This window comes from Camellia sinensis, chromosome 9 (assembly GCF_055761805.1).
Source record: "Camellia sinensis isolate YWXY chromosome 9, ASM5576180v1, whole genome shotgun sequence".
In the NCBI taxonomy this organism is placed as follows: Eukaryota; Viridiplantae; Streptophyta; class Magnoliopsida; order Ericales; family Theaceae; genus Camellia; species Camellia sinensis.
In genome coordinates, this window is record NC_138969.1 from 177,167,521 (window position 1) to 177,176,490 (window position 8,970).

Sequence of the window (8,970 nt, forward strand, 5' to 3'; positions counted from 1 at the left end):
AACTCAAAAGACTATGCAAACCATGCAGTGGGATGCTGCCCGCCAGGTAGAGTTTGCCGCGCGTTAGGCAGAGGTTGTGGCTCAACAGATAGAACTGATTACCAGACTCCAGCAACAGCAACAACCACAATAAGCCGGAGCATCTGCTTCGCACCCACCCCCACCCCCACTTAGAGTTCCAACACTTAGGGATAATGCAAACGTCCAGGAAAATATGGACGTCCCAATGGGGCCAGCTCCATCCCCAATCCTACCTCAGCTGTCCAAAGCACTGGCTAATCTAGTGGATACATTGTTTGAATTTGAGGTGGATCCAACAGCGCTGAAAGTGAGCAAGTTAGAAAAGCTGTTCAAAAAGGCTCAAAGCATTAATTCCATTTCGGACATAGAGAATGGATACACCGATTCCGCGGTGACTTTGCCAGACCGGTTCAAGATGCTGCATATAGATCATTTTGACAGTTCTGGGGATCCCATGGTACATCTACGGTTGTTCTCGAATATCCTAAGGCCAATGGGCCTCTCCAGACTGCAAAAGCTTTCACTCTTCGGCCGGACCCTGTCGGGTATCGCGGCCATTTGGTACGCAAAGCTGGAGGACTCTGTCAAGAAAAGCTGGGAGGAGATGGCTGAGGCCTTTATAGCTCAATACTCTTCTAACATGCAGATCGAGATCATAACTCATGATCTCGAGACAACCAAACAGGAGTCGAAAGAGGGCTTCTCTAACTTTGTAACCCGTTAGAGAGCCAAAGCTTCTATGATGACCACTAGGCCGGTCGAGAAGGATCAGATACGGATGGTTGTGCGCAACCTCCAACCCAAACTGATGCAAAAGATGATCATCTTAACCCTTCCCACCTTTGCTGATTTACACGAGATTGGGGTACAGATTGAGGACGCCATGAAGTAGGGTTTGATTGACCACGAGAGAGAGCAACCCAAGAGGGCATTCGCCCGTAGTTCGAATGCAGGCACAAGTAATACTGCAGCTGCCAGAACATCCGACGTGGGCATGGTCACCACCACCACACCAACAACAGCCACACCCTTTACCGGCACATCTAGTGCCACCCCTCAACCAGCAAAATACCCACCCCGGGGCCAGAGGACTTTTACCCCATTGTATATGCCTTTGTCTAAGGCCTTGGGGGTTTTAATCAAAAAAAAGCATTTGAAGCCCCTGGAGTCGCGGCCATTACTAGACAAACTTCATGCTTCCCATTACCCGGCCAAATACTGTGCCTTTCACCAACAGCATGGTCACAACACCGATCAGTGCTACAGACTGCGTCATGAGATCCAGGATCTTATTGACAATAAGGTGATTGCACCTTCAGAAAAACCAAATGTCACAACCAACCCACTCCCACCACATAACCAAGCTCTGCCACCCAAACACATCAATTTGATCCAAACTGGGGTTGTGCCATACAACCCTAGCATAGACATCACACCCTCCCACCTACCCAAGCCTGAGGTGTTCATCCCAGACAGCACGAACTTGTGCATGTTAAGCACCTCCCAGACCCAACCTGAACCAGTGGTGGTGACCGTCGAAAACAGAACGAAGATGACTTTGGGGGCAGATAGAAAAGATGATTTAGAGCTCGAAGGGTCTGCGAGCTTTGCGTACAACCCGAGTGGTTATATCACATCAACAGATCAAGCTAAGCCGAGGGTAGAGTTGCCAATTGGGGCAGAGATCAGTGTGGTTCGAGAAGATGGACCAAGTCAGGGGCTAGATGACCTAGTAGAGTTGGAAGAGGTTGCCAACCTTCAATTCTTTAATGAACAGGATCCGGGGGACGTGACTGCCAACTGGTTCGACTTGGATGGGTCAGCAGAGAATATTGGGTGGCTCAGCGACGAGCCAGATGTTGTTAAGGCACCTCAGCCAGAATGGGGACAATCAGAAGCTGGGATATCAGCAGTGGCCCGAATGGCCGAGAATCAGCAGGGATCGCCGGAGAGCACCGGTGTAAAGAATTTTGCTCGGGATCTGGGCAGTTTGAGTACAGAAGATACAGAACAGGAGGCTACACTGAAACGGCTTGAACAGGAAAAGATCGAGGATCTTGAAAGGGCTAGGAAGGCCAAAGCCCCTGCGGGGACAGAATGTGCCGTGAGCACAAGAATAGTTGCAACGGAACCAGACAGCTGTCTATCGGTTGCCAACGGGATGTGGTGGGAAGACGACGACTTACGTCTTACCCACACTGACGAAGATTGGGGGCAGAACCAACCGGATGACACCTGGTACGTTGAGGAGGTTGACCATATGACTAAGAGTGGGCGGTACTTCAAGTCCCCACACTTAGACCAGCCAGAGGCGTCCAGAAAGGACAAAGAAACAGAGAGGCAGAAAGAAAAACTGCTCGAGGAGGAGGCTGTACTGAAACAGCTTAAGAAAATCCAAGCAGACATCTCCATCTGGGGACTGCTTATGGCCTCAAGGATTCATAGACAGGCCGTCCTTTCTACCATGGATAGGGCTAAACTTTCAATCGATTCAACTCCTGAGCAGTTAGTAGGGTTGGTTTTCCCGGGAGGAGCTTCCCCGACCTTGACCGTCACTGACAAGGAAGTACCGCCTGAGGGCTCAAATCATAAAAAACCGCTCTATATCTCTGTCGAGTGTAGAGAGAAATGGATACCGGTGGTCCTTGTTGACACAGGATTTGCTATCAATGTGTGTCCGTCGAGAATGGCATATGCTATCGAGTTGAAGCCTGCGGATTTTATGCCTACTGCCTAGGTTATACGGGCCTATGATAATACCAGCAGAGAGGTGATGGGGACTGTAGAAATCAAGACTAAGATTGGCCCGGGGCAGCATGATATTGATTTTCATGTCTTGGATGTTCCCGCAACCTTCAATCTACTCCTGGGGCGGCCGTGGCTGCACCAAGTGAAAGCGGTCTCTTTCACCTTGCACCAAATACTGAAGTACCCCTACGGGAAGGGGGTGGCCATCGTTTCTGGAAATTCTTCAATACATCCGCCACTAGAGGTTTCTACACCAGTTCTAGAGATTGAGCATGGCGCGGAGGATGTATTTCTGTCAGGGTTCACCCTAGCTGAGGCCCGAGTTGTACATAACATGATGGCTATTGATGAGGGGCTATACGTTAGTGCACAGTCTGTCTACCTTATGAACAAGCTCCAACACATCCCCGGGATGGGATTAGGGTGAAGTGGCCGGAAGGGCGTTGTAGCATCGGCCGAAGTGCCGCATAACCCATATACCTTTTGGATTAGGTTATCTGCCTACCAAAGAGAATTGGGCGAGGAAAGGAAAAGAGATGGCCGGAAGAGCCAGAGCCAAGCAGGTCGGGAAGCATTATGAGTTGATGTGCCGACCTATCCAAGGGACCTTAAACGGACGTTTTGTCCGGAAGGGAGAAGACTTCCCATTCTGTGGCTTCCCAGAGCCCTTGCTAAATGCAGAGAGGCGGCGCTTGCTGGGATTTGAGATTTTCTTTGACTTGCAATTGTCCGGGGATGACGTTGTCGAAGAGCAGACAGACCCACTAACTGAGGCTGAGCAGTGCAAGGAGGAGGATTCCGAGAGCATAGAAATTGAGATGGGGGTAGCACTGGCTTGTCTACTCTCAGATCCTCAGATCGTACCGGAGTGCTTGGGGGATAACTTCTCAGTTTCCATGATTGGGAATGAAGCGGCTGTGGGCCCATCTTCAAATATTCTAGATGCATCCATCGCACCCTCCCTCATTTGGCAATACAAGGAGGGCTTTTTATCGAGCAGCACTGGGTCAGGTAGTGAGCCGGAATCTAATTCCACTGAGTCTGTGGAGTCGGAATCAGGTTCCAGCTCGTCTAAGTCTGAGTCTAGTATTCTTGGAGGTGATAACCCGGATGCACTGTCCTGTCCAGGTCGTCTTTTTCTTTTCTTTTGAGTCTATTGTAACAGAGGAATCAGGCGGACTAGATGTTATTAATCAGAATGGTACGACTGTGGCTTTCGAGTACTTTTCTGTGCCCTTAATTTATTGCATTAATCAAGATTTTCAAAATTTTGATGAAAACGACCAGGAAGAAATTCCTCCGATTTTGCAACATTTGCTTGATCAAGAGCAGGAGAGGTTTGTAAAACCCTTGGTTAATGAAATCACCACAATTAATGTTGGTACTGAGAAGGACCCGCGGCTAGTCCGGATCGGATCTACGTTGTTTTCTGAGGAGCGCGAGCACTTAGTCGCTTTATTAAAAGATTTCAAAGATGTTTTCGCATGGTCCTACGAAGACATGCCTAGAATCAATCTTGAGATTGTACAGCACCGGATCCCTCTTGACCCAGAGGCCCGACCTGTTAAGTAGAAGCTTCGAAGGATCTGCCCGGACTGGGCTCTGAAAATCAAAGAAGAGGTCACCAAGCAGATCGATGTAGGGTTCCTGTTAGTATCTGAGTATCCAACTTGGTTGGCCAATATAGTTCCGGTGCCGAAGAAGGACGACAAAATTCAGGTATGTGTGGACTTCAAGGATTTGAACAAAACCAGTCCGAAGGACGACTTTCCTCTGTCGCATATCGATGAATTAGTGGACTTCACTGCTGGGCATGCGCTGTTCTCGTTCATGGATGGGTTTTCAGACTACAATCAGATTTTGATGGCACTCGAAGACAGGGAGAAGACTGCTTTCACCACCCCGTGGGGAACCTATTGTTATAGGGTGATGCTGCTCAGCTTGAAGAAAGTTGGGGCTAGGTATCAACGAGTTGCGACCACAATTTTACATGATATGATCCATAAAGAGGTTGAGGTGTACGTGGGCGACATGATTGTCAACTCCAAGGAAAGAGAGGGCCACTACACCGCCTTGCAGAAATTCTTCCAACAGATCAGGGAGTATCGGTTGCGGCTGAATCCTCATAAATGTACATTTGGTGTTACAGCAAGGAAAATGCTGGGGTTGTTGATCACACAAAGGGGTATCAAGGTCGATCATTCCAAAATCAAGGCCATCTTAGAAATGCCACCACTGAGGACTGAAAAGGAGGTGCGAGGATTTCTGGGTAAAGTGCAATTCATAAGACGATTTATTGCAAAATTAACCTTAACTTGTGAACCACTGTTTGGTCTCCTGAAGAAAGGAAAGAAGTTCCAATGGGACGATCGATGCCAAGTTGCTTTCGAGTAGATCAAGCAATATCTATAGAACCCACCTGTGTTGTCACCACCTGAGTCGGGAAAACCGTTGATTCTGTACCTATCAGTGACTAAAACGACAATGGGCTGCATCCTTGCACAGGAGTCTGAGGACAAAGTGGAGAAGGCTATCTACTACCTGAGCAAGAAAATGTTGGATTACGAGACCCGCTCCACTCCGCTGGAGAAGGCTTGTCTTGCCTTGGTATGGGCTACCAGGAAGTTGAGGCACTACCTGTTAGCTTACTCTGTAATACTGGTTTTGAGATTAGATCCCATCAAATATCTCTTCGAGAAACCAGCACTTACAGGTAGGCTAGCCCGTTTGTTGCTTTTGCTTTTCGAATTTGATCTGAATACATAACGCGCAAGTCAGTGAAAGGGAGAGCTGTAGCGGAGTTCCTAGCCGACCACCCAGTCGAAGGGGATGAAGCAGTTGAGTATCTGTTCCCAAACGAGGCCATTCTGTATGTCGAAGAAGAGACCTGGACTATGTATTTTGACGGAGCGTCAAACCAATACAGGTATAGAATAGGGGTATTGCTGATAGCACCCGACAATTCCCACATACCCTTAGCATTCAAACTCTGGTTCAAAGTGTCGCAATGAGGCAGAATATGAGGCATGTATTGCTGGACTAGAAGCCGCTTTGGAACTAGGGGCAAAACGGTTGGATGTCATCGAGGACTCGAACCTTGTTGTATCTCAAGCTAAAGGAGATTGGAAAGTTAAAGACGAAAAGATGAGAATCTATCACCAGACCTTGGACGTTCTAATTCCTCGATTTGAAAAACTGAACTTCGCTCATCTGTTAAGAGAGAACAACAGGTTCGTTGATTCATTAGCAACTCTATCTTCTATGATAGACATCCCTTTCGGAGTCCGGAAGCGTCCGATCATCATTGAACAGAAATTCGTGCCGACCTACGAGCTGATTGCTGCCATAGATGAGGTACAAGGTGAGAATCCCTGGTATTACGACATCTGGAACTTCTTGAAAAAATAGGCGTATCCACCAGGGGCAAATGACAAAGATAAGAGGGCAATTCGAAGAGTGGCTGCTCAGTTCATTGTCTGCGGGGGTAAATTGTACAAGAGAGGCCATCTCGGGATGCATAAGTTATGCGTTGATGCTAAAGAGTCCAAGCGCCTGATGGAGGCCATCCATGGAGGAGAGTGCGGAGCGCACATAAGTGGGGTGATGCTAGCCCGGAAGATCCTTAGATAGGGTTATTACTAGTCAACCATGGAGGAGGATTGTATTGGCTTTGTTCGGCAATGCCACAAATGCCAGATCCATGCAAACCGCATGAACATTCCGCCGTCGAAGCTGTACAACATGACTTTACCATGGCTATTTTCAGTCTGGGGGATTGATGTAATTGGGGCTGTCACTCCAAAGGTGTCCAACGGGCATGAGTACATTCTGGTAGCGATAGACTACTTTACAAAGTGGGTTGAGGCCCAATCTTACGTTGTGTTGAAGGCATCGCACGTTGCTAAGTTTATCAGGAACAACATCATCTATCGCTACGGGGTCCCGAACGAGATTGTTTCAGATAATGGTTCCCACTTCAAGAAGGAGGCGATTGACTTGTTGGAGAAGTACAACGTGGCTTTTCATAAGTTATCTACATATCGGCCACAAACCAACGGAGCAGTTGAGGCCGCCAACAAGAACATCAAGCACATTCTGCAGAAGATGGTGGAAACCTACAGGGACTGGCCAGATAAGCTGCCATTTGCTCTTTGAGGCTACCGAACTTCAATTCGAACTTCTACTGGGGCAACTCCGTATTCCTTGGTTTATGGGATGGAGGTTGTTCTGCCTATTGAAGTTGAGGTTCCGTCATTACAGGTATTGGCTGAGTGTCAGATAGCTGAGGTAGATTGGCAGCAAAGCAGGTTTGAAGAACTCATGCTCTTTGATAAACAAAGGCTGAAAGAACTGTATCACGTCCAGGGTTATCAACGAAGAATTGCCAGGGATTTCAACACGAAGGTTAAGTCTAGGAATTTGAAAGAGGGGGATCTAGTGCTCAAAGACAACTGAGCTCCCATCTACAACCCTAGGGGCAAGTTCAAACCCAATTGGACTGACCCTTACATCATCAAGTCTATTTGGTCGGATAGAGCTGTCGTTCTGATAGACCTAGATGGCCTAAAGTTCTCCCAGCCGATCAACATGGACAAGTTGAAGAAATACTATCCCTGAGTGGCTCGCTAGGCCGAAAACCCGAAAGGGCGACTTAGGCAAAAGTTAGAGCACAGAAAATTTGAAATAATAAAAACTAAGCTCGCAAGGTTGAAAACCTGGAAAGGGCAGCCTTGGCAAAAGTTAGAGCGTAAAAGGAGAGTGTTAATACACGAGTAAACTTGAACCGAACTACGTAAGGCTTGATTCCCATCTTTAGGATACGTAGGCAACTTCATTCTGAAGTCCAGTCATAAACACTCCCCAAATCAACTTTGTCTATGTGATCATGTTGGTCATCTCTGTCTATTCTGCATTCAAAAGCTCAGTTGTGATCTCCAGTGCAGTGCTATTCAGACTAGGGACAACTTTCCAGTTGCTGGATCCGGGGTTGTACATCTCAGTGATAGATCTCAAGCATGTCCAGTTGTGATTCATATTGAAAATGGTTTTGAAAAGTTTTAATAAAAGTTGATTTTGCTCAAATTAATCTTTTTACGATTTAGACCATTTTTGGACCAAACGAAAAATTTTCAGTACCCACAACCTTCAATTACATTGATTTCAGTACAGAGTTCTCCTACTCTTGAATACAAATTGAAGTTGCTTTTTATTACATTCATAAAGAAAATTTGAAAGTACTAATTAAAGCAAATAAACTTGGGGCATAGTCAGGTGTTCCTTCTCCCCCTCCCAGAGCTGGTGGAAGCCTCTGATGCCAAAGTAGGCCCAACCTGCGCCTCTTCATCGAGCCAAGCTATGCACTCATCAGAGAGTGTGCAACTGAAAGTGGGAGTGGGGTCCAGAAGCTCTCTCGTCCTCCATGTTGTGGCATACCGAGCTAGTTGTGCGCCTCGGACTGGAAATGCAGCAGGGTACTCTATCCCATCTTCTGGGCAAGTCTGATCATGTCTAAATTGGCGCCGGATTCGAAATAGGAAGTAAAAGACACAATGTGTCAGGCCGATCAGCTGAATCCCAGGCTGGCGAGACATGCTGTAACTCATCATCGGTAGATTAAGCCAGGGGCAGCGCTAAGAAATGTCGAGAGCAGACAAACTACACATCCACTCGCACCACCATCCCTCATCAGGGGCATCGACTAGACGTCGCCGGAAGAAGTAGCCACGAGCTGAATATGCTGAGTATGACTCCACAACCTTCAACTTATCCATTAACCATATCTGGGGAGGGATAAAAAATAAGAGATTAAAAGAATAGAGAGATGCACGTAGAGAAAAAAAAAATGAGAAAAGGGTTTTGAGAGAAAAACCGAGCCTGAGGGCCGAGTGATGTGAGAAATATATGTGAGATAAGGTGGGAAACATTACCTGTAGCAGTAGTGGACTCCCCACGAATCTAGTCGTCTTTCAGCGATGGAAAGCATCCAAACCCATCAATTTCTCAGCTAGTGTCATGGCAATGCAGCTCTTGCCCTCTTTTAAGCCTTGGGCAACCTCAATCAAATGGACGCTAGATCCTCCAGAGCCTGGGGCAAGCAAGAAATGAGACAACATGCACAAGCAAAGCGTATGTCGCCGAAAATCCTGCCAATGATGATCGTCGTGGTCACCGGCATTAGAAAACCGGTGAATCAAGCTCGGA